General features: G+C 43.5%; 1 protein-coding gene across 2 annotated transcripts in view; it reads right to left on the bottom strand.

Moving 5' to 3' along the window:
* The window catches only part of LOC121282950 (E3 ubiquitin-protein ligase RNF43), a 195806-nt gene that overhangs the window by 22262 nt on the left and 150640 nt on the right, over positions 1-22904 (bottom strand). The window contains exon 2 of one of the 2 annotated variants that reach the window (XM_041196790.1): positions 19898-20004. The exons of the other annotated variant lie outside the window; for it this stretch is intronic. The gene's annotated coding sequence lies outside the window, so the exon portion shown is untranslated. The remainder of the gene's footprint in view (positions 1-19897; positions 20005-22904) is intronic. 2 annotated transcript variants of the gene reach the window in all.

Here is a 22904-nt window from a genome sequence, read left to right as displayed (position 1 = left end):
AGACAGGAACCAGTAGTGTACATGTGATAACTATCAACAGGCTCAGTATTTCATCAGCCAAGAGTACACGCCAATGGTTGTTGGCTGTCATTCATCAAGTGTGCTCTGTCCAGGAGGTACTGACGTTAAAATTCCATGGCAGCTTTTCTATCTGAAGGCCCAAAAGGGTTATCTGAGTTATTGACGTTCCCACATCACAGGTAACCAGTGCCATTCACATATACCATCAGAGCACCAGCCAAAGCTGAAAGCAATGATCCAACCAATGATCAAACAGCAATATAGGATATAGAATTCAATAGTTGCCAACTCTGAGATGAATCCTTCCATGATGGAGGACTTCCTTTCAGGGGCAGAGGGAGAGGTATTCTCACTGAAGGATTTCCTTAAGTTAATTTTAGCTTTTTGTGACCTGGGGACTTCAGCTGAGACCAATGCTTAGGGACCACAGTGACCTCCATTAGCACTTCCGGATCATGCATGTCAGAACTGGTATTTTAAAAAAAAGCTGCAAGGAGGACTTGCTTGGAACCATGAATATTAGCAAGGGCAATTGAATTCTCAAGGTCAGGGGCACAAGACACAGTTCTCAATAAAGAGTTTCCGTGGGCTCACCACCATCTTCTCAAGGGCAATTAGGGGGAAGGGCAATAAATGCTGGACTAGCCAGCATCGCCCACATCCCACGAACAAAAAAAAAAACTAATTTGCCAGAGGAGTTTGAGTGACAACACTGGTTGAGATGCGGATTAAATTCAGCTCTCCTTTGTGAGACATCCAAGAAGCCTTTTAGAATTCTTATTCTACTAGTAATTCTCCCCCCGACATTACTTCTGCCCCATTCGCCACCCCAACCCTCAAAAGAGGGTGGGGATGCACACAGTTGATGCCATTGAACTTGGGAACATGTAAATTGAGCAGTAATGGCAAATGACTCAACACCTGTCAAATAAATACTGATCAGTTTGGCCGGCTCGTGAGAGTGTCATTTGGGCTCGGAGGATATAAACAGTGTTAACTGGAGCCACCCCACCCAGCCAAGTGCTCATGTACAGGGAGTAAAATGAGTTGTGGCTGGCTTGCTCCAGGCACAAACCAGGAAGGAGAAGGTAAACAATGGCAGTTGGAAAGGTAATAGTAAAACAAATAGCACTGCAAGGCATTAATCACCTGAAAGAGAAAAAAAATAGGGTTAATATTTCAGGTAGTGGCGGGGACTGGACACTTCTGGTGAATTTTGACAAAAGGCTTCCCTGAAATTGTATCATGCCTTTCCTCTTTCAGATGTTGACGATCTGCTGTGTTATATCCAGCATTTTCTATTTTTAAATGCATGTCTTGTGCTGTAGCTTCGTGCCTCTTGTTGCTGAGGCAGTCACACGCTTATTGCTTATAGGTCATGATCTTTCCAGTAGTTGAAAGCTATGCATCTCATGGGGGTGATCACCTGAAGCACTGCTCCTCTGCTGACACGCCATAGCGCAACTCATCCTTTCATCCCAAGCTTAAGCTTCTCCTTTCACATTAAACATTTATTTACTCTGAACACCTGACCCTCAGGGCCTTTCTCAAATTATTGTCTTTGCTGGCTTGCTTCAAAAAGCAGTTCAGCTAGAAATCAGTGCAAATGCTTCACAGAAATCAATCTGCTGAAACGAGGAACAGCCCACAAGCAGAGATATCAGAAATGGACAAAAACCCACTTCAAATCGATACAGATATTGATCACTGGGCCCCAGTGTACACCGCCGAGTGAGAATTACCAAAGTAATGTAAATCATTGAGGCTTTTTAAAAATTACTTATTGTGTGTGAATTTGTGTTCAAGATGAGGGCTGAGTGTGCCAGGGATCAGGACACTTTACATTTCAGGCATCCAGTGTCATCCTCAAGCACTCCAACTCAGATACAACTATGTTTCAGGTCTAAACTCGAGTGCAGGAATGTACAGCCTGATGTTCTAGTGCTCGAATCCCCTGGGAATTTGTCCCATTTGCTCTTTTACTTCTATTTCATCCTGCTGTTTTTTGTGGATCTTGACATATGGAAAAATTGATTTTGGCTGTTATTTTTTTCACCAATAAATTTCAAATCAGAGCACAAGTGTTATAATCAGCAGCAAGATGTAGTTACAAATTCATAGAAATATGGATTTAAATGCTATATGTGACCCTCATGACTCCATGTAATGCACTTGAAAATATCATCTTGAACAGACTGCTCTATTCTATCAATGTGACTTCCCAGTTTCCCATGCTGGCCATCCTGTAGCCTCAGTGAGATTTTCAGTTGGTACCAAATTAGATCCAGTTTTGTGCTTTGGACTCATCCCATTATGTATCGAGTTAGACTGCCCAAACTCATCACTACTTCTCTCACGACTAAGTAGTCTAGTCCCAACTCAACAGCTGAAGGTGTGTGGGCTGATGGACAAAAATTAATTTCTTTTTTCCTTCAGCTGATGACTAGGTGCTAACAGGGTATGGAAGCAAAAATATCACAGAGAAAAGCCTAAGTTAAGGAAGGTTGGGTACCGCTTGGTTGGGTACCGCTGACTAGCTGAGCAACTGTAGCAGTGGTGAAGTGCTTGTGTAATCGGAAGCCAGTCAATAACATATCTAAGGATAAGGAATTCCATTCGGATGGAGTTGTATGGTGGCAAGACTGATAAGATGGAATAAAGCTAGCAGCGGAAGTGAATTTTATTATAACTGACACCCCCAACCCTCCCCCAAAAATATTTAACTTTTGCCCTTTGCTTGTGATGATCTAGCTTAGATTGCTTTGGTTTATGTTTAACTCGCGATGACAAGAAAGGATCATAGTCTCTGTTGACCTCACGTTATTGCTCATTACGGGTTACTCGTGACTGCAGACTGTAATTAACATTTATATGACTTAGGCCACAGACAACCCCAGCTAACTAGCAACAAAGATGCATGTTGTGGAGACCCCTAACAGCAAGAAAAGGCTATCACCATTATTAAAACTTCATTTTTCTTTAAAAAGTGGGAAAGAGTCATGGAGTGGAACATGCTTTGAGGGTAGCATGGATGCTTGGCTTTAAAATAGGGACGGGGCCCATCTACAGTATTTAAAGTAGTTGGAACATAGCCAGTGCTGATTCTCTTGGCTTCTCATCAAAGGCTTGTTACAGCTTTGCTACAAGTTGAACTATGTTTGCTCAGTGCGGCCAACTCTCAGTACCTTGCAGTGAATCATAGGGATCAGTAGGGACTGAGGTGCAGTCAGTGAGTGGCAGAGGGTCAGCAGCAGGCTGTGGTGTAGAGAATTTTGGGGAGCAGTGGGCAGCCAGTGACTGGTACAGCATGCAGTAAGTAACTTGCAGGGCATGCAGTAGAGGATGACGGAGAACTAACCAAAGGAACAAGAGGAAACCATTCAGCCCCTCATGCCTATTCATAACTCTTAACACCTTTGCTAACAAAAACCTAACAAACCCAGTTTTGAAATTTTTAATTGACTTGTCCTCACCAGCTATGGGGAGGTTATCCAGATTCCCACTGCCTTGTCTGTGAAGAAGTGCTTCCTGAAATCACCCCTGAATAGTCTACCTCTGATTAAGGTTATACTCTTGTTATAACATAAAAACATTAAGAAATAGGAGCAGGTGTACAGCTTGAACTTGCTCCACCATTTAATATGATCATGGTTGATCTTCTGCCTCAACTCCACTTTCCTACCCACTCCCCATATCCCTTGATTCCTCGAGAGATCAAAGACCTATCTACCTCAGCCACAAATTTGTTCAACGATGGAGCATCAGTAGAGATTTCTAAAAATTTACAACCTTCATCTTAGTCCTAAATGATCTGCCACTTTCCTGAAAATGTGCAACCACCACCCCATGTTCTAGGTTTCTCAGTCAGTGGAAACAGCCTCTCTGTGCCTACCCCGTGAAATCCCTTTAGAAACTTGGAACTTAATGGAAACACCTATGCTTCTTCTAAACTTAAGAGAAAAGAAGCCCAATTTACTTAGCCTCTCATCATACAACAACCCTCATCCCTGGAATCAATCTAGTGATTGCCTCCAAGACACGTATATCCTGCTTTGGATATGGAGACCAAAACTGCGCACAGTACTCCAAAAGTGGTCTCAACAAAACCCTGTACAATTGCAGCAAGACTTGCTTATTCTTGTACTTGTGTCCCTGATTGCAATGTTTCTGGACATAGGGGTAGCCCCACGGCTCTCTGAATATCAACATTTAAAAGTTTCACGACTTTGGAAAAAATATTGCGTTGCTATTCTTACTAGCAAAATGAATAATCTCACATTCTCAAATTATATTCCATCTGCCACATTTCTGTTCACTCACTTGGCCTGCCTGCATCTCTTTGCAGCTTCTTTGTGGCCTCCTCACAGCTTACATTCCACCTAGGTTTGTACTGTCAGGAAACTGTATACGTTACGTTTTTAAAAAAAAATCATTTATGGGATGTGGACATGCTAGCCAGCATTTATTGCCCATCCCTAATGGCCCTTGAAAAGGTCTCCCGGTCTCTCTAAGTCATTAATATAGATTGTAAATAGTGATGCCCCAGCACTGATCCTTGCAGCACTCCAAACTTGAGAATGGTCCATTTATTCCTATTCTCTTTTTCCTTCCAGACTACCAAACCCTTCATCCATGCAAACATATTACCTCCCGCCTCCAGGAGCCTTTATCTTGTGTGGCACCTTATTGAATGTCTTTTCGAAATCCAAGCATACATCTTCCTTTTAACAACCGCACTAATTACATCCTCAAAAAAGATTCTAATAAATTTGTCAAACATAATTTCCCTTTCATAAAACCACGTTGACTTTGTCTCATCATACTATGGCTGGGACTTCCCCCTCCGTTCGCAGTGGGCATGTTGGGTGGCAGGATCAGAGAGTCTCACGAGAAGGCCCGGATAGCATTTCCCGACAACATAAATCCAGGGCACGATTGTCCCCTCTCCCAGTCAATGGCGGGCCATGTTTCCCGCCGTCAAACTTAGAGAACTTAATTGTAATAAATTAGTACCTAATTATCATAAGAGGAGATTTACACAGAGGAGATTTACAAGAATGTTGCCAGGGCTTGAAAATTGCAGCTATGAGGAAAGATTAGATAGGCTGGCTTTGTTTTCCTTGGAACTGAGGAGGCTAAGGGGTGACCCTATTGAGGCATACAAGATTGAGGGGCCGAGATGTGGAAGACAGGAATGCCCTTGCAGAGAGGTCAATTACCAGGGGGCACAGATTTAAGATGATTGGTAGAAGGATTAGAGGGGACTTGAGGAAAAACATCTTCACCCAGAGTGTGGTGGGTGTTTGGAATTCACTGCCTGGTTTGGTGGTGGAGGCAGAAACTCTCAACTCATCTAAAAGGCACCTGGATCTGCACCTAAAGTGCTGTAACCTGCAAGGCTACGGGCCAGGTGCTGGAAGGTGGGGTTAAAATGAGCAGTTAGTTTTTTTATTTTGTTCTTTTTCAGCTGGTGCAGACATGATGGGTGGAATGGCCTCATTCTATGCTATAACTTTTCTATGGTTCTACTGCGGCCACATGCTGGAATCAAACACCCCCCTGGCAAATTTAAATCTAATGTTGGCATGATTTTGCAATGGCTTGATATACAATTACCTTTAAAAGCACCTACTTGGCAACTGGGAAATTGGGAGGTAAATGCACACAACTTTGTGCAATGCTCACGATGTGACAGTGTAAAGGGGGAGATGGGAGCCTCGGGGCAAGGGCGACAGTGCAAAGTGGGGGTGGGGGGGGGGGGGGGGGGTGCGGGGGTCATGGCAGAGCCGACTGAAGTTTGAGCACAAACACATGCAGCGAGGGGAGAAGAAAATGGCTGGGCTAACGGCAAAACATGTCAAAGATGAGCACTCGACCACAGCTGAGAGCGTTTAGATTGAGCTCAAGTGACATGCTTGGAGTCAGCCTAGTGAAGCAATTGTGCCCACTCAAGCAGCAGTAATTCCTCACAGTGCCAATGATTGCTCCGCTACGGTTAACCCTTTGCACACACACTTCAAACTCGAATGAGTGCTATGGTGCTGCAGAATCATTGCATGACTGGGCAAGCCTGAGGATCCGGTTGGGTAAGGTGGTCATTGAACATGACGGAGGGGTGCGTTCCTAGTTCCTTGCATTATCTTTCAGTTGATATTGAAAAATGACCCTTTTGGTACAAGCAAACCGCAAAGCCTTGGAGTCCAGGTTAGGAACATGCCTGCACTGGAGATGAGAGTTCAGGATGCAGTCGAGTGGCCGAAGCTGCCGCTATCCAGTCATGTGTTTGCGAGGCGATGCTGGATGTGGGCATGGTGAACCACCATACGCACTAAACACTGGGCATCCATATGGTGGCCGGAGCTCACTGGCATGCATTAAGGAGCCATGAGAAGCAGCCATAGGCGATGACTTGACCAAAAGTAGCCCTCAGGAGACAATTGCTGATGCTGTCATCTCTTTCTTTGATGCTCCAGTGAGCAGACCATCAGGAACAAGGAGTCTGGTGATCTCGCTGCCTGCCTGATTGCTTATAGGCAGGGGAGGAGGAGGAGGAGAATGTGATGGAGGCACTGGGGCTCACCAAACGGAGGAGCAAAACCCTGAAGACCAAGGTGTGGTAATGCCTCCTCCACACGCAGAGGGTGAAACCCACAGAGCTATCATTTGTAGGTGCATCACTAGACCCAGGGTCTATAGATGGTGCATGTGCTACCTGCAGATGAGGGAGAACCAGTGTTGCTGACGCCTGTGCAAGTCAAGGGACCTGGTCATGCACATATGCCACCTTCTGCAGGATTTGGCACCATGGGGATCTGGAAGGCATCAACTGCCAGTAGCAGTTAACGTAAGCGTCATGCTCAATTTCTACGGCAGTGGCTCCTTCCAGGGATCTACTGGGGGACCTTTGTGGGATCTTGCAAGTCTTTACTCACACATGTATCCAGGAGGTCCCTTTTGCCAAGGCACACACCTTTGTCAATTTCGACAGGGATCAAGCAAGCATGCCAGGATTTGCCAAAGATTTCTGGATTTCCACAGGTGCAGGGTGCCACATGGCTCTTAAACCTCCCTGGCAACAAGCAGCCCAGTATGTGAACCACAAAGGCTTCCACTCTCTCAATGCTCAGCTGCTCTGCAACCATAAAAAATGGATTATGCAGATGTGTGCAAGATACCCCGGAAACGTCCATGACTCATACTTCCTCAGCAGGTCTCGGATCCCTGACATTTTGCAGGGGCCACACAGGATGCAGGGTTGGCTCCTCGTGTCAAGGGCTACCCATAAAGGACATGGTTGATGACACCCACGGGATGGCTTCAGACTCCTGGTGAGAGAAGGTACAACAAGGCTCATGCCCCCAGAGTTTGGTTGAGAACACCATTGGCATCCTGAAAATGAGGTTCTGATGCCTGTACAGATCTGGTGGGGTACTGCAGTACACTCCCCAGGGGGTGTTGCGCATCACAGTGGCTTGCTGCGTGCTGCACAACCTGGTGATACAAAAGGGGAGAACCTGGGTGATGAGGAGATGTGAAAGTTGAAGGGGGTGAAAGTGATGAGCTCCTGGAAGGCGAGGGTGCAGGCAATGAGGCCATTGCACTGGCCAGACAAGGCAGGTGCAGCTGATGAGGCCCTCATTGCCGCAGGATTCCAGGAGGATGATGACAAGAGGCAATGACAGCGCTCCTGAGATCTTCACATTATATCTGGGAACATCTGACATCTGTCTGGCTCTGTGAAGAAGCTCATATCCTCGAGTTGCTGCTGAGAAACAGCGGCCACATGGGCTTTAAGACAACCTGATCCTTTGGCAGGCTTCATCACCTGTTCCCTAGCACCACACCTTCACCTGTCAGGAATGGTGACGAGATGGGGATCAGCTCTGCCTCAAAGGTGCTGAGAGCACACAGAGAATATCACGGAACCCAGTGATACTTGGGTGCGAGATTCTTGCAGCCAGTACAAGCCACATGGAGGTGCATTCATCACTAATCTGGACAGTGGCTTTGAAGCAGGACAATCACTGTGCTCAAAAGGTTACCTTCTATACAGGGGAGAGGCCCTGGACTGTGACAGTAGCTTTTGTTTTGTGCAGGAAACAAGGTTTCACATCTGACTGACACGAACATTGCTCAACACATCAAGGAGCCATAGACAAGGAGACATTCTTGGGAGTTAATTTACAATGGTCAACATTAAGTACAAGCGATTAACACCCATGTCTACGTTCTGCAACTAAATGTTCTTCTCAACCCTGCCGCTACGTCTTGGTGCTCCCCCGATATCCACAGTGGAGGTGGAGGTGGCCTGCTGACTGCTACACCCTGCTGTCTGTGGTGACCTTGGAAGCACCCTTTGGAGTGCTGAGGCCTGGAGCGCCCCAACCTGCTTTCGGCGTCCTGCTGTGTGGCAGTGGCACCTTCCTCGGCCTGTGGAGTTGGAGCTGCTGAGGTCACAGGAAAAAAGAGGATTCTAATGGGCCAGACACTCCTGGAGTCACTAGTGTGTACACCTGCTGATCCTCCTCCCTACAGGTGCCCAAGGGCCCCGGCTGACTCCTGGAGTGCAGCTCCTTCAGAGTACAGAACCAATAACCTGGACCAAGGTCTCCATGGCAGCTGCCATCCCTACCAGTGTTGACCTTGGTGCATTGGCATACCAGCATTATCACCTCAGACTGAAGGTGGACGGACTCCTCCATCGTGCCTTGCAATCTGAGTAGTGCAGTGGATATCCCTTCCCAATGTTCCCGAGCTTGCCTTTGCAGCTCCAGGAGCTGAGGTAAGACCGAGTCCTGAGGCTCCCCAACTGACTCGGACTCAGCAGATTTACGGCCTCCAGGAGTCCTCCAAGTGCCAGAAACCTGGGAAGTCCCTGCTGGATGTGAATCAGACAGTGCGATGTGCTCACCAGATTGTGAACCTGAGGCCACTCTAGAACTAGGGTCCTACCGAGGTGTGTGTCACTGCACTGGTTGAGGGTCTGGGTGAGTGCTGTGATGGGTCTTCAATTAAGGTGTGATCAAATTCCTCTTCTGAGGTGTTTTTGGGGCTGGAGTCGAGGATCTGGCTCATGGGCCCCCTTGGCTGCTTCCCAGATGTGTCTGCAAAAGTAAGGAAAGATAATTAGTGCATGGCACGGGACTCACTCACAGTATGGTTGTCTGATAAATGTTGCATTGCTGGATCCTCATGGTTGAGCACCACCAACCTCATCGTCAGCACAGGAACAGTCAAGATGGTCGTTGACCAGCTGGATGGCTCCGTTTTCAAAGTCCGAGAGGACCTTGATGTCGGGCATTCCTCCAAAAGTCTGTGACCTCTCCCTCTTCTTATGTGCCAGCTTGTCCTACATGAATACAGATGGAGAGAGTGTAAATAGGATGCCTGCCAGGCCAGATGATAAGCATGTGTGAGTGGTGTCATTTATGTGATGCAGACATGATCCACAGATTAAGGTGTGTGTGAGAGTATGAATGGTTATGCCCCTTGAGCTGACAATGAGAGAGATCTCTGTGGATGTGTGATAGGTTTGTGAGTTGAGAATGATGAGAAGAGTAACTTACCCTGGCGGAATGGAGGGGATCATTCATCCTCTTTTGGCACTGGGTGACACCACTCACACGTGCCAGGCATCCTTATCATCTGGCCTGGCAGGCATCCTCTTTCGCAGGGTAGTGGCACTGACCACCACTGCCACCATCTCCCATGCTGGATTGGTGACCTTGCTTGCTGTTATTCGCCCAAAGGCGAAAGGGGTAGTGGGCAATTGCGGTGGGCCTCCACTGCACCCAGTAGGCGGTTGAGGGAGGTGCCGTTAAATTTTGGGGAAGCATGTTTCCATCCTTTGGCAGCCACGACTTTTCAAAACTTTTCGATCCCTTCGACAGTGCTAGCTCTGTGCATGGGCACCCTCTAAATATGGCACCCAGATTACTGAAGGCCTGTGGTGAGGGCGGAACGGGCAAATCAGAGGCTGCTCCACCAGGATCTGACATGAAACCCGTGCTTCTGCATTTTTGAAACAAAGTACCACATGATACAGCAGAAAAAGCCACCATTGCCATCGGCAGGTCAAACACCGCTTTCCCTGCCCGATATCGGACCTTGCCAATTTCTGGGATGATTCCGCCCTATGTTTTTCTATTCCAACATTTTCCCTGACAACTGGTGTCAGGCCAACTGTCCTGCTGTTCTAGTTTCTCCCTCTCTCGCCTTTCCTGAATAGCGGTGTTACATTTGTTAACTTCCAATCTGCTAGGACTGTTCTCGAATCTAGATTTTTGGAATATCATAATCAGTGCATCCACCATCTTTGCAGCTACCTTTTAGAACAGTAGAACGTAGGCCATCAGAATCCTGGGGATTTGTCAGCTTTTAGCCCCTTAAGTTTCTCTAATACTACTTCTCTGCTTATATTAATTACTGTAAAATTTGTCACTCTTATTAGCCTTTTAGTTACCATTTATTTCTGGGGAATAAGTTCTACTGTGATGTCAGACAAAAAATAATGAATCTACCAATTCTTCATTCCACATGATAATTTCTCTTAGCTCTGTCTCAAAGGGACCGACATTTACTTTAGCTATTCTTCTCCTTTTTATATATTTGTAAATGCTCTAACAGTTAATTTTCATATTCCTTGGCAGTTTACTCTCAAATTCTACCTTTCTCCTTATTGTCATGCCAGCGTAGGTATGAAGATATTAGAATTTTTAAAAACTGTATCCCTTTTAAAACAGATCCTGACGACCTGCAAGATTGCTGCCAAGGGGTATTCTGACTTCTGCAACTTCAACAGCCTAGTAAACATTCTGGAAAGTTCCAAATTGGATTATAATAGGCTGGGGTCCCCCTTGAAGGTGCCTAAACAGCACTCTTCTTTGAAACTTCACACCTGCTATTGTCAAGGTTTACTCAAAAACGCAGGGACAATAAACTCCCAGACTCTCTGAATCCGGGTTTGCCATGTAACAAAGGTGGGCTATCAAGACTGAGTATCCACAATGAAGTGCTAAAGACCACTATCTGCCTTCTATTTTATATCAATGGCAATTGACCATGTAACTGAAACAACTTCTTCAGTATGAAATACTATTTGCCTTCCATTGTGCCTCAATGGCCAGTCATCATGTGATCGAAACTGCACCCTGATTTTTGAAATCCTTTTAGACAAAAACAGAGATTGGGTGGTCTCCCTGAGAGACCAAACGCCAGCATCAAAGTACAACTGCAATGAAAGGCGATGTGACCTTGCCTTTTTAAGGCCTGAGGCTTAAAATCTTTTAAAAGCCTCCTCTGACTTGTTTCGACCAGCTTCAAGTTCACTTGTAAGAAATTGGAACCCCGGTTACAACTGCCATCAGGACCGATCTCTATAACATTACCAGTCTTTACTTTGAAGGGGCCCTACAGCTAATCCGGGTTTGACCCCAGCCACCTGAACTTCAATTCCAGAGTTAGAAAGCTCCCTTCTTCACTGGATTCGCAGACACATGAATTGCTAATTGTTCTGTTTGGCTTTATTACTTACAGAAGTGCACTAACTTCTTTAATTGTATCTTTGTTGGATGTGTGATGTGAGATTGGCATAGTGATAGACCTTTCTGAGGTGAGTACGCGAATAAATAATATTGCTTGTTTAAATCCATGGAAGTCTGCTACTGGTGACTTTTAAATTGACCACACACAGCTTTATCAAAATTAAACCATACTGATTATGGACAGATGAGAAAGGGAATTGTGGGTTTCAGTCCAACTCTCTCTCCTCTGTCCATAATACTTATCAACTTTTTAGTCGCCCATTGCTTGCTTCTAAAGTCCTCCCAATCCTCAGGTTTACTCCTGTTCTTCGCAACATTATAGACCCGTTTTTTAACATCTAATACTATCCTCACCTTTTGTAGTAAGTCACAGATGGATCTTTCTTGTTGACCTTTTGTGTTTTAATGGAATGTGATTTGTTGAAAATTTTAATCATTTTTTTAAATGTTTCCACTGCTTATTTGCTATCATGCATTTTTTTTTTACACAATTAAACTTAGCCTGCTCTGCTTAAAGCTAAGATTCATTTTTTGGACTTGAGTGTGTTGCTCTCAAACCTAATGTGATATTCAATTGTTTTATGATCACTTTCAGATCTTTTACTATGAGATTACTAATTAACCCAATACTAGGTCTAAAATAGCTTTACCCTTCAAATGGTTCTGCAATGTATTATTCTAGGAAACTATTACAAAAGCATTGTACAAACCCATTCTCCACACTACCTTTGTCAATTTGATTTGTACAGTCTTTATGAAGAATAAACGACCACCCCCCCCCGGCATCCCCACCCCCGCAACAATGATTATTACATTATCTTTATTACAAGCTCCATTTATTTCTTGCTTAATACTCTGATCAAAGGTATAATGACTGTGAGGACCCTATAAACTAATTCCACCAGCATTTTCTGACCCTTGTTATTCCTAATCTCCACCTATACACATTCTACTTTCTGATCTTCTGAACAAAGAGCCTTTCTTACGACTGTCCTTCTGTCATCTTTCGTTATCAGGCTACTACTTTTCCATTCTGGCTATCTTTTCATAAAGTTAGGCATCCTAGAATATTTATTTTCTAAGTTGGTCACTTGGTCTCTGTAATGCTGATTAAATCAAACACATTTTTACCTCTATTCCTGTCGCTAGTTTGTCTATTTTGTTGTGAATACTTTGTTCATTCAGATGGAGCCTTTAATTTTAACTTTTTTACCACTACTGTTTACATGGACCTTTTTCACTGATACACAATTACCGTTAAACACTCTATCCCACTCTGCTCCTCTTTACCCAAATCAGTACAATGATCTATTCCTTTCTTTAGATTTCTAAGTTTCCCTTCACCTGACCCCTTCGCACTCTTCGTTTAAAACTCTATCCGCTGCTCTAATTACAGCATTTTCCAGGATACTGATCCGAGCCTACTCCATGAAACAAAAACTTTTCTTCCCACACCATTCTTTGAGCCACATATTTAATTCTCTAAGCTGTTTGATTTAACACCAATCTGTGCATGGCTCAGGTACAATCCACATATTATTAACCTCCGGTTCTGCTTTTTAATTTAGAACCCAGTTCCTCAAGTTCCAACTGCAGAGCCTCATTCTTAGTTCTACCTACGTTGCTGGATCCTATCTGGGCCATGGCAACTGAATAAACACGCCCCCTCCTCTTCAAGTTCGTCTTTAATCCTGGCAATGGGTAGGCAAAACAACCTTTGAAACTCCTGGTTGTGGCTGCAGAGAACAGCCTCTATACTCCAGATTATACTGTCCACTACACATTCTTTTTCACTCTCCCCACTTGAATGACTTTCTGTACCATTGTGCTGTGACCAGTTTGCCCATGCACCCTTCAATCCTCGTTCTCAAGCATGTAGGCATCAAGAACCTTGCATTTATTAGTTAAAGTCGAGGGCTGAGGCTCCTCCAATCACTACATCTCGGATCCCCAAACCAGCATGACACACAGTCAGATCTTCCTGTCTCTGACTCTACAGTTTGACTTCACCTAAGAGGTGAGAGTGCCTCCTGGAGCAAAATGTCTAGGGAACTCTCCATCTCCCTGATGTCCCTCATTGTTTACAGCTTGGACTCCAGCTCAACAACTCTGCACTTAAGTTCTGCAATCCAGGATTGCAATGCTCTCCACAATCTCCCACATGCTGCAGTTACAACACACCACCTGTCCTGCTAAGTCTATTTAACCATATTTATTTATTTGATTAATTAGTTGGTAAATAATTGACTAAAGTAATCAGTTACATTTTCCTAGTTTAGAGTCAAGAAAATACTCAATAGTTACCGAAGGCAAGGCAAAAATAAGAAGTTTCACTTCCTCCCTCTGCACCAAATACATCAGCATTACTTACAAAGTTCTGTGATCACTCTGTGCTCCACACTGTTCTAGAAGAAGTAGCTTCTCTAGCCTATCAATGCCTTAATCATCTTACAAAGTTCAATTAGATCATCCTTTAATCATCTATACTCAAGGGAACAAAAGTCTCAACTTTGTAATCTATTCTCATAATTTAACTCCTTTAGCCCCACTATCACTCTGGTGAATCTAAGTCGCACCCTCTCCAAGGCCAATATATACTTCCTGAGATGTGATGTCCAGCACTGAACGGAGTACTCTAAATAGTGTCTAAGCAGAGTTTTGTATGGCTGTAGCATAATTTCCACCTCTTTGTATTCCTGGGCCCTTTGGCTAAGGTGAACATTCCATTACATTTAATCGTTATATTTTGTAACTGTCCATCTTAAACCTAGGGCCCGGGGGAGGAGGGGTTCACAAAGTGTAGAACACCTGGGCTCATTGTCATAAATGGAATTCTCTTTGTTGTTCAGACTGAGCAGCTAGAACTTCAGACCTGAAAGACCAGCTTGAAAAATAAAATCTGAACCATCAGTTACTGAGAGTAGGAATTACATTTGCTTATATTTTACTTTCACCATTTCTTTGGCAGGTTGCTCGAGTGTTCACGCCAAAACCCTAGTCAATGTGCCTCCATGCTGGTAAAATCAGCACATTCACTATAATTTGATTGTTTGTTTGCTGCAAGTTATTTTATTGACATTTTGTAGTGCTTGGGGTCCAGTTAGGAATACCTTCAATTTCATGATCTACTTCTTGATTCTTTTTAAATATATTTTTAAAAATCCACTGTTTCTGCTTATCACTTGACCTTCACAGACCTTGGGCAGTTTCCTAGCTGACCGACTTTAAAAAAACAAATTGAACTGTCAATTACTGTGAGTAGGAAAACTAGTATACCTCTATAATACTCTATTCACACACTGCCTGGAAGGAGAGGCAAACTGAAATTTAAATTCAGGATATTCCTTTCTTTGTAATGGCACCATTCTTCCTTTTTCTATCCATTTTGTCAGCCTTCAGAAGCCACTTCCTGCAAGGGGACTTGAGTCCTAACCATATTTAAAAATGTTTAGAATGTAGGCACTCAATAGGTGGTTATCAGGCTGACACCTGACATTCCAGATCAAAACCATATGGTAATCTCAACATGTCATTCATGCTACACTAGAAACAACACTAAATACATTCCCTACACAAATATTTGAGAGAAATTATGGTGGGATATGTGTCAACCAGAACAGATAGGAATTGCTGCTACTGACCTTTGGGCAGCTTCATGGTTCCGAGTTTTTTAAAGCCCGCCAGAAAGCCATGAAGCTGCCCGAAGGTCTCCGAAGGTCAAGTGGGAGGCAGAAACAGTAGAGCAGGCAGAAATAGTGGATTTTTTTTTTCAGAAGAATCAAGAGGTAGATCATGAAAATTGAAGATAACTGGATCCACAAGATTCACAAAATTTCAATAAAATACTTTTCTGCAGCAACGCACAAACAACCAAATTTTAGTGAATGTAACGACTACACACAACATACTTTCATGAATCCATGTTGCTTTTTGTCTGGTCAGTTCATATTTGCCCAAGCGTTTAGATGCTCTGTCCCTAATAATTTAACAGGGGTCGGTTAGCTCAGTTGGCTGGACGGCTGGTTTGTGATGCAGATAGACGCCAAGAGGGCAGGTTTTAATTCTCATACCGGCTGAGGTCATCCATGAAGGCCCCGCCTTCTCAACCTTGCCCCTCGCCTGAGGTCTCATGACCCTCAGGTTAAACTGACCACCATTCGTCTCTCTCTCTAATGAGAGAGCAGCATCTGGTCCTCTAGGACTACAACGACTTTCATTTCCCTAATAATAGCTCCTAGTAACATTCCCACAACTGACTGGGTCTATAAATTCCTAATTTATCTCTTTCAATCTTACCTAACGGAGCAACTTTGGCTTTTTTTGCAACCCATAAGTACAATTCCTGAATCAAGAGAGTTTTGGAAGATCATGACTAGAGCGTCTACAGTTTCCTCACCTAGTTCAGTCAGTGGCTGTACGTGTCCAGGGTGGGAGATAGCTAGTGATGTAGCTACCCATGAACTATCAAGCTGCTACTTTCACCTGTGATGCTAATTTCAGTTTATACTAGAGGGGTAAACATAGAAGGTGGGGAATGCTGTTGAATACATAGGAGCAACTTGTCAAATGTCTGACTGCATCTTCTCTCTGTCCAGAGGAAAGTGTTCCTGTCTTTAAAAAAAAAATCATGCATTGGTCATAGAAGTTACTGACACCCCATCCCTAACTGCCCCCAAGGTGGTGGTGGTGAGGCTGCTGCAGTTCGTGTGGTGAAGGTACACCCACAATGCTGCAAGGGAGTTAGTTCCAGGATGTTTAACCAGCAATGATGAAGACACAATATATTTATAAGTTGGGATGGTGTGTGACTTGGAGGGGAGCTTCGATGTGATAGTGTTCCTTTTGGGTGGAACTTTACAGCCCGGTTGCAGCGGGGGAGGGTCTGAAATGCGTGGTGAGCCATTCAAAAGTCCGCTGACTTCAGCAGGATAGGAAAATCCTGCCGCCATAAAATTCCACCCTTTGTATCTGCTGCCATTGTTCTTCTAGCTGGCAGGCTTGGAAGGTGCCGTCAAATAAGCATTAGCAAGTTACTGCAGTGCATCTTGTAGATAGTACACATTAAAGCCGCAGTGAATGTTTAAAGTGGTGGATGAGGCGCCAATCAAGCAGGTTGGTTTTTGCTGAATGACGTTGAATTTCAACTGTTGTTAGAGCTGCAGGCGTACAAGCAAGTGGGCAGTATTTCATCACAATCCTGACTTGTGCATTGTAGGCAGTGAAAAGACTTTGGGGGAGTCAGGTCGTAAGTGGCTCGTCACACACACAGCTGCTACCTGTGCTTGCAGCCAAGTATTACTGTGGCTTGTCCAATTAATTTTTGATCAATGGTAACTCAAGAGAATCTCTGGAATTCAGCTCTTTCATCTGTATTTGGACTAAAGCTGTGATGTAGTTTGGAGAAAAGAGCTCCTGGTGAAACCTAAACTGAGCATCAGTGAGCAGGTTATTAGCACTGTTGATGCTTTCTTCCATCGTTTTGCTCATGATGACATAGACAGATGGGGCAATAATTGAGCAGGTTGTATTTGTCAGGCTTTCTGAGGACAGGACATACCTGGGCAAATTTCCACATTGTAGATGCCAGTGTTGTGACAGCTACTGGAATAGGATGGCAGAAGGTGCGGCCAGTTCCGGAGCACAAATCTTCAGGATTACAGTTGGAATGTTGCTGTATTTAATGCAGTCAGCCCCATCTTGATTTGATACATCATGAATTGCTTTGTGTGAATACTGGCATCTGTGATCATAAGGACTGATTGTTCATTCAGCACATCTGACTGAAGATGGTTGCAAACACTGGCAAGGCCAGCATTTATTGCCCATCCCTAATTGCCCTTGTTCAGAGAGCAATTAAAGAATCAACCACATTGCTGTGGGTCTGGAGTCACATGTAGGCCAGACCAGGTAAAGACAGCAGATTTCCTTCCCTAAAGGACATTAGTGAACCAGATGGGTTTTTATAACAATCAGCAATGGTTTCATAGTCATCATTAGACTTTTAATTCCAGATTTTTCTGATTCAGATCGTTTTGCTGTGGTAGAATTCGAACCTGGCATTATCCTGGGTCTCTGGATTACTAGTCCAGTGACAATACCACTACACCATCATCTTCCCTAATTGGTGGTCTACAATCCTGCTGGAGTTGATGGCCCACAACACCTCATGGGTGTCCAGTTTTGAGCTTATATCTGTTCTGAATCTATCCCATTTACTGTGGTCATAATGCACACAACACGGTGGAGTGTGTCCTCAGTGTGAATCAACACTCAGTCTCAACATGTTTGGTAGTGGTGCCAATATAAGTTATTTCAACATTGTGAAAAAGTGTTAATGTACCAATCATGTGCTAAAGTACCACCCCACCCAGCTACAGAGTAGATATAACATCAATGACTAATATAAGCACTAGTTCACCCATCTCAATCTGCTGACACCTACTGCTCACCCCAGAACAGAGGCCGCACCTTCTCCAGGTTTACTGTTTGCAAGCAATTGTACATATTGTTGCTGGACTGCATCCTTCTCTTGCTTTACCAGTATATCAAAGAGGTACAGGCCAAACATTTTTCGCCAATATGTTTCCCTGTCCATAGTAGCAGTCTAGGTCAGTGTGCTTACTTTAGCTGTGGAATGCAGCAAACACAGACTGTAACAGTATGAAGAGTTGGAGGAGCTGCAATTATTATATATTACACATTACTACTTGGTTACAGTTTCCTTGATCTCAGCCCCTCAGGCTCTCGTGCAGTGTTAACAACAAATTTCTACAGCTACATACGAATGGATTCTGTGCTTCTGGTGATACCCAATGCGACAGAATCTAGTTTAACTGATTCGGGCTCCTGTTGTTTGTAGCTAACCTCACCAAGGCCTAGAGGCTAATGCAGCTTGGAAGTAAACCCAATTACCCTTCAGTGAGGTAAAATGGCAATGGACTCCAAGTGAATTCAGGCAGACCATTCCCTTCTTCCTCCAATTTCTCTCCTGAAAGGTATTGACTCATTGCTGGGACACAAGTGCGTCTGGAACCTCTTTGTTTATCTGCGAGTCCAGGCACAGAGTGTTAGCAGGCTGTTCAACTATATGAGGGGAATGTCACTGCCACACCAGCCCATTTTCATCTAACATCCACAGATCCAATAGGGATCACTGCATGGTAATTAGGAGTGGAAACCCGAGCTGAATTTTTTTCTTTCCTTTGCAGCATTAAAATCAATTGTAACTTTCATTGCAACCCCAATGGAGCTCAGTTAGCTCAGCAGTGTGGTAATTGAAGCTGGGATCTTCTGAGCTATGTGGCTCACAATGGCACTCTAATGATTTTACCAAATGAGCCATCAAAAAAATTACCCTGTCAATCCAGTGTGAGCTCCTTCTGTTGCAAACAGGCCAGCTCCACCTAATGGAACGTAAGCTTATTGCAGGTTTTCAAAGATTTTCCGATTGGGACATTTCACTATTGAGCTAGTGTGATTTGTGACACTTGATTGTAAGTAACAGAGGCTCAAAAAAAATCAGCAGCTGTGCACTGTCCTACTCACACTTCCCCAAGTGAGTGAAAAGAATGGCAGTGATTTCCAGGCACAACTGACCCTGACCTGAGGAGCCTGCAGTTGACACGCTCGAGATCTGAATCACAGCTCAAGAGAACTATGGTAATCGTATTAAAATATCAAACATTTCCCACATACTGGAACTATGGAAACTACCTGTTCACTAGACTACCTTCTTTGAAAAGGGGAGATCTTTCATTGTTATTATTGTTCCCTTTTCTCCCTCTGCCAAATGCACTTACCATGTCATTAAAGAACAGATATGGCACAGATTGCTTTTAATAACCTCACAGTTTGCATTTGAGCTTAGGAAGGAACAGGAGAAGGTCGCTCAACCCCTCAAGCCTATTCCACCACCATTCAATTAAATCATGGATGATCTTAACATCCTTACCTAGCAAAAATCTATCAATCTTAACTTTGAAATTTTGCTTTCTGACATCACACCCGAGTGGCCCAGCTGTATTTTAAGGTTATGTTCCTTTGTTCTGTACCCCACACCACTCTCTCCAACCAACGAGAACAGCTTCTTTCTATCAAATCCTTTAATCACCTTAAACACCTCAATTATATCTCCCCTTAATCTCCTACATTCAAGTGAATACAGGACTGGTCTATATGCAACCAGTGCTCATGATTTAACCCTTTTAGTATCAGAAGCTTTTTTGCTTTTCCTAGTGATTTCTAGTTGGAGGAGAGGGAGGCATTGAACCCAAATCTCTCAAAACCACTAATGCCCGCCAGCTGTTTGAAAAGGAAGACTTGAGGCCAATTACCTGTTAAAACACTGCATTGCTTGTGAGGCATGAGCAAAGTTTAGTCTGCCAGTGACTCTGGCCAACAACAACTTGTATGAAAGCAAAATACTGCGGATGCTGGAAATCTGAAATAAAAACAGAAAATGCTGGAAACTTGTACTTTTATTTATAATGTCATCTGTGGAGATACATGGCTAACCAGGGCACAGCCTGTGTTTGTTATTTTCTGTGCAAAAGGTAACTCAGTACATGGGCAAAGACTATACTCTCAGGAGCAACAGACGGCTCCAACAAAATAGAATTAAACATGAGCTACAAATTAACCAGCAGTCTGGAAATTATAGTAGAAGGGACAAATGTTTTTTCCCACCATAGCTCATACCCCTGGCCTCATGTTTCTTCCATCGGTGCCTAGGTTATCTTACCCTGCTCCTTGCACACAGGAGCAAAGTGCCTGGTCTATCTAATCCTGCCCCATACACACAGGGAGCGTGCATTTGGTCTACCTAACACTGCTCCTTATGCACAGAGACAGTGCCTGGTCTATCCAACCCTATTCCTTATACAAAGGAACAGGGGTCTAGTCCCAATTTTTTAAAAACCATTTTCAACTTGTCCTGCCACCTTAAAGCTTTGTGTACGTAAACCCACAAGTTTGAGTTTCTCCACTCCTTTTATGATTGGATCATTTAGTTTCTATTGCCTCTCCTCATTCTTATCATCAAAATGTATCATTTCACACTTCTCTGCATTAAATTTCATATTCCATTTGTCTGTTCATTTGACTAGCCTGTCTCAGTCGTCCTGAAGCCTGCACTTATTCTTCTCGTTATTATTTCCAAATGTCATCTGTCAACTAGAAAGTATTCCCTGTGTACCTAAGTCCAGATTATTAATGTATATCAAACACAGCAGTGGTCCCAATACCAACCCCTGGGGAACACAACTATACGCTTCTCTCCAGTCTGAAACAACTGTTCACCATCACTCAATGCTTTTAGTCCCTTAGTCAATTTCATACCCAGTCTGTCACTGCTCCTTTTATACAAATAGACTTCAATTTTGCTAACAAGTTTATATTGTGGTACTTAACCATGTCTTTTGAAAGTCCACGTACACAGCCAACACAATACTTCCATCAACCCTCACTGTTACTTCAAAGAACTCAATCAAATTAATCATACACATCTTGCATTTAACAAACTGCCTTTCATTTGTTAGCCCATACTCTTCAAAAATGCCAACTAATTTTGTTCCCGAATGAAAGTTTCCCCACCGCTGATAATAAACTGACTGGCCTTTAATTGCCAGATATATTAGTCTCCCCTTTTCCAAACACGGGTGTAACATTTGCAAACCTTCAGTCCTCTGCCATCTCCCCCATAGGGAAGGAGTGTGGCCTGAACTTCTATAATTTCCAGTCATGCTTCCCTTAGTAACCTAGAGAGCATCTCATCCAGACCAGATGAATTTCCTGCTTTCAGCAATGCCAACTTTTTCAGTACTATCGCTTTATCCTATTCATTCCGAAAGATAGATCCAAAGTACTCATTTAGCAATTCATCCATCCCTTGTAGCTCCATAAGGTATCATTTTTGGTCCCTAATTTGCCCCACCCTTCCTTTGCCATTAAATATTCACAAGGTACAGTTGTGATGTATGCCTGAAGGAATATATCAAGTTAGAAATTTAGATGGATAATTTAAGGTGGCAGGGCAGTTAGCGTGCGCTGCAGTTCAATGTGTTTAAAGGTAAATGGCAAAGGAGCAAGGTGCTAAAGGAAAGTACGTATTTTTAATGGAACAAGACAGGATGGAATGCCTACAAATATAAGAGTTTGAGCATATAGTGAAATGGCAGATCTGGTGGAATTGAGAAGGAGCAGAAGAGTCTTTTTTGGGTGGAATAGCCATTTCCTGTTCCAATAAACTATTAATTCCTTGTGCTGTAGCTACTGATTCAGATGCTGCACATGAATGTGGGACCAGGCACCATTCTATGAAGGAATCCTGTTTTGGAAGAATTTGTGCACAATCTCAGCATCCTTGGTTGTATGCAATGCTGTACAAATAGTTTTAATTCATTGTGCAGGGTTCCCATTCAAGACTGACAGACGTCTTATGGTGACAAATATATTTCCCCACCCCAGAGTTTTTATGTTGCACTGTCTGAAAATGTAGTTGTTATCACATCAGTTTGAAAGCAGCTAGACTGTGTTTGTAGCACTCGAAATAACAACGAGCACTTCCATCATGGAAGTGGAAAGGTTATGGAGTTTGCCTGCAGGAGTGTGCCTGCACTTTCCTCTACATGCCAGTTCTTAGTTGTGAGCAGTTTGTAGGGGGCTTACCTCAGTTCTTCCCTGTAGGTGGAGTAGGAACCCCTGGGATGGCATTTGGACTACCGCCTGAGAACAGATCTTGAATGAAGTATGGAATGTTTTGGAGACAAGGTAAAATGAAGGTAAATACTTTTAACAAAATATTTTTCACAATTGCACACTTCGTCCTTCAGAAATGAACTGGAGATTCTACATGAAGTGATGCGCCAATGGATAAGCACTGAAGGGGACTAGGTTGCATGTTACCCCATAGCAGATATGTTAAATGAACAGCTTTTGAATAAATTCCTGAATTGTAACAGGAATAAGAAAAGGGCAGGATCAGGCAAGTCAGGCAGTGGAAAAAAAACACACAAAAGAATTCTTTGTAAGGATTTCAAAAGTGACGTGATTTAACGGTACTGATTGAAGCTGAATGAAAGGACGTACAGCCTTAAAAAACTGCATAAAAACCACATTCACAGGGGCTGCTAGGAAAACCAGAAGAATTTGGTTTATTACCACAACACTTTGTTCTAATAAAGAAAGATATTTTAAATCTGGAAGAACTAATTAGTAAAATAGTCTGCAGTAATCTCTACTAAGCATGTAATCAGAATTTTCCATTCTTTCTCCATGTCTCTTCTTCATTATATTGAATCTCTTTGAAAAAGGAGATGAGAAAATTAACTATCCCCCGTGTCT

This window comes from Carcharodon carcharias, chromosome 10 (assembly GCF_017639515.1).
Source record: "Carcharodon carcharias isolate sCarCar2 chromosome 10, sCarCar2.pri, whole genome shotgun sequence".
Taxonomy (NCBI): Eukaryota; Metazoa; Chordata; class Chondrichthyes; order Lamniformes; family Lamnidae; genus Carcharodon; species Carcharodon carcharias.
This window is presented reverse-complemented; position numbering and strand designations above follow the sequence as displayed.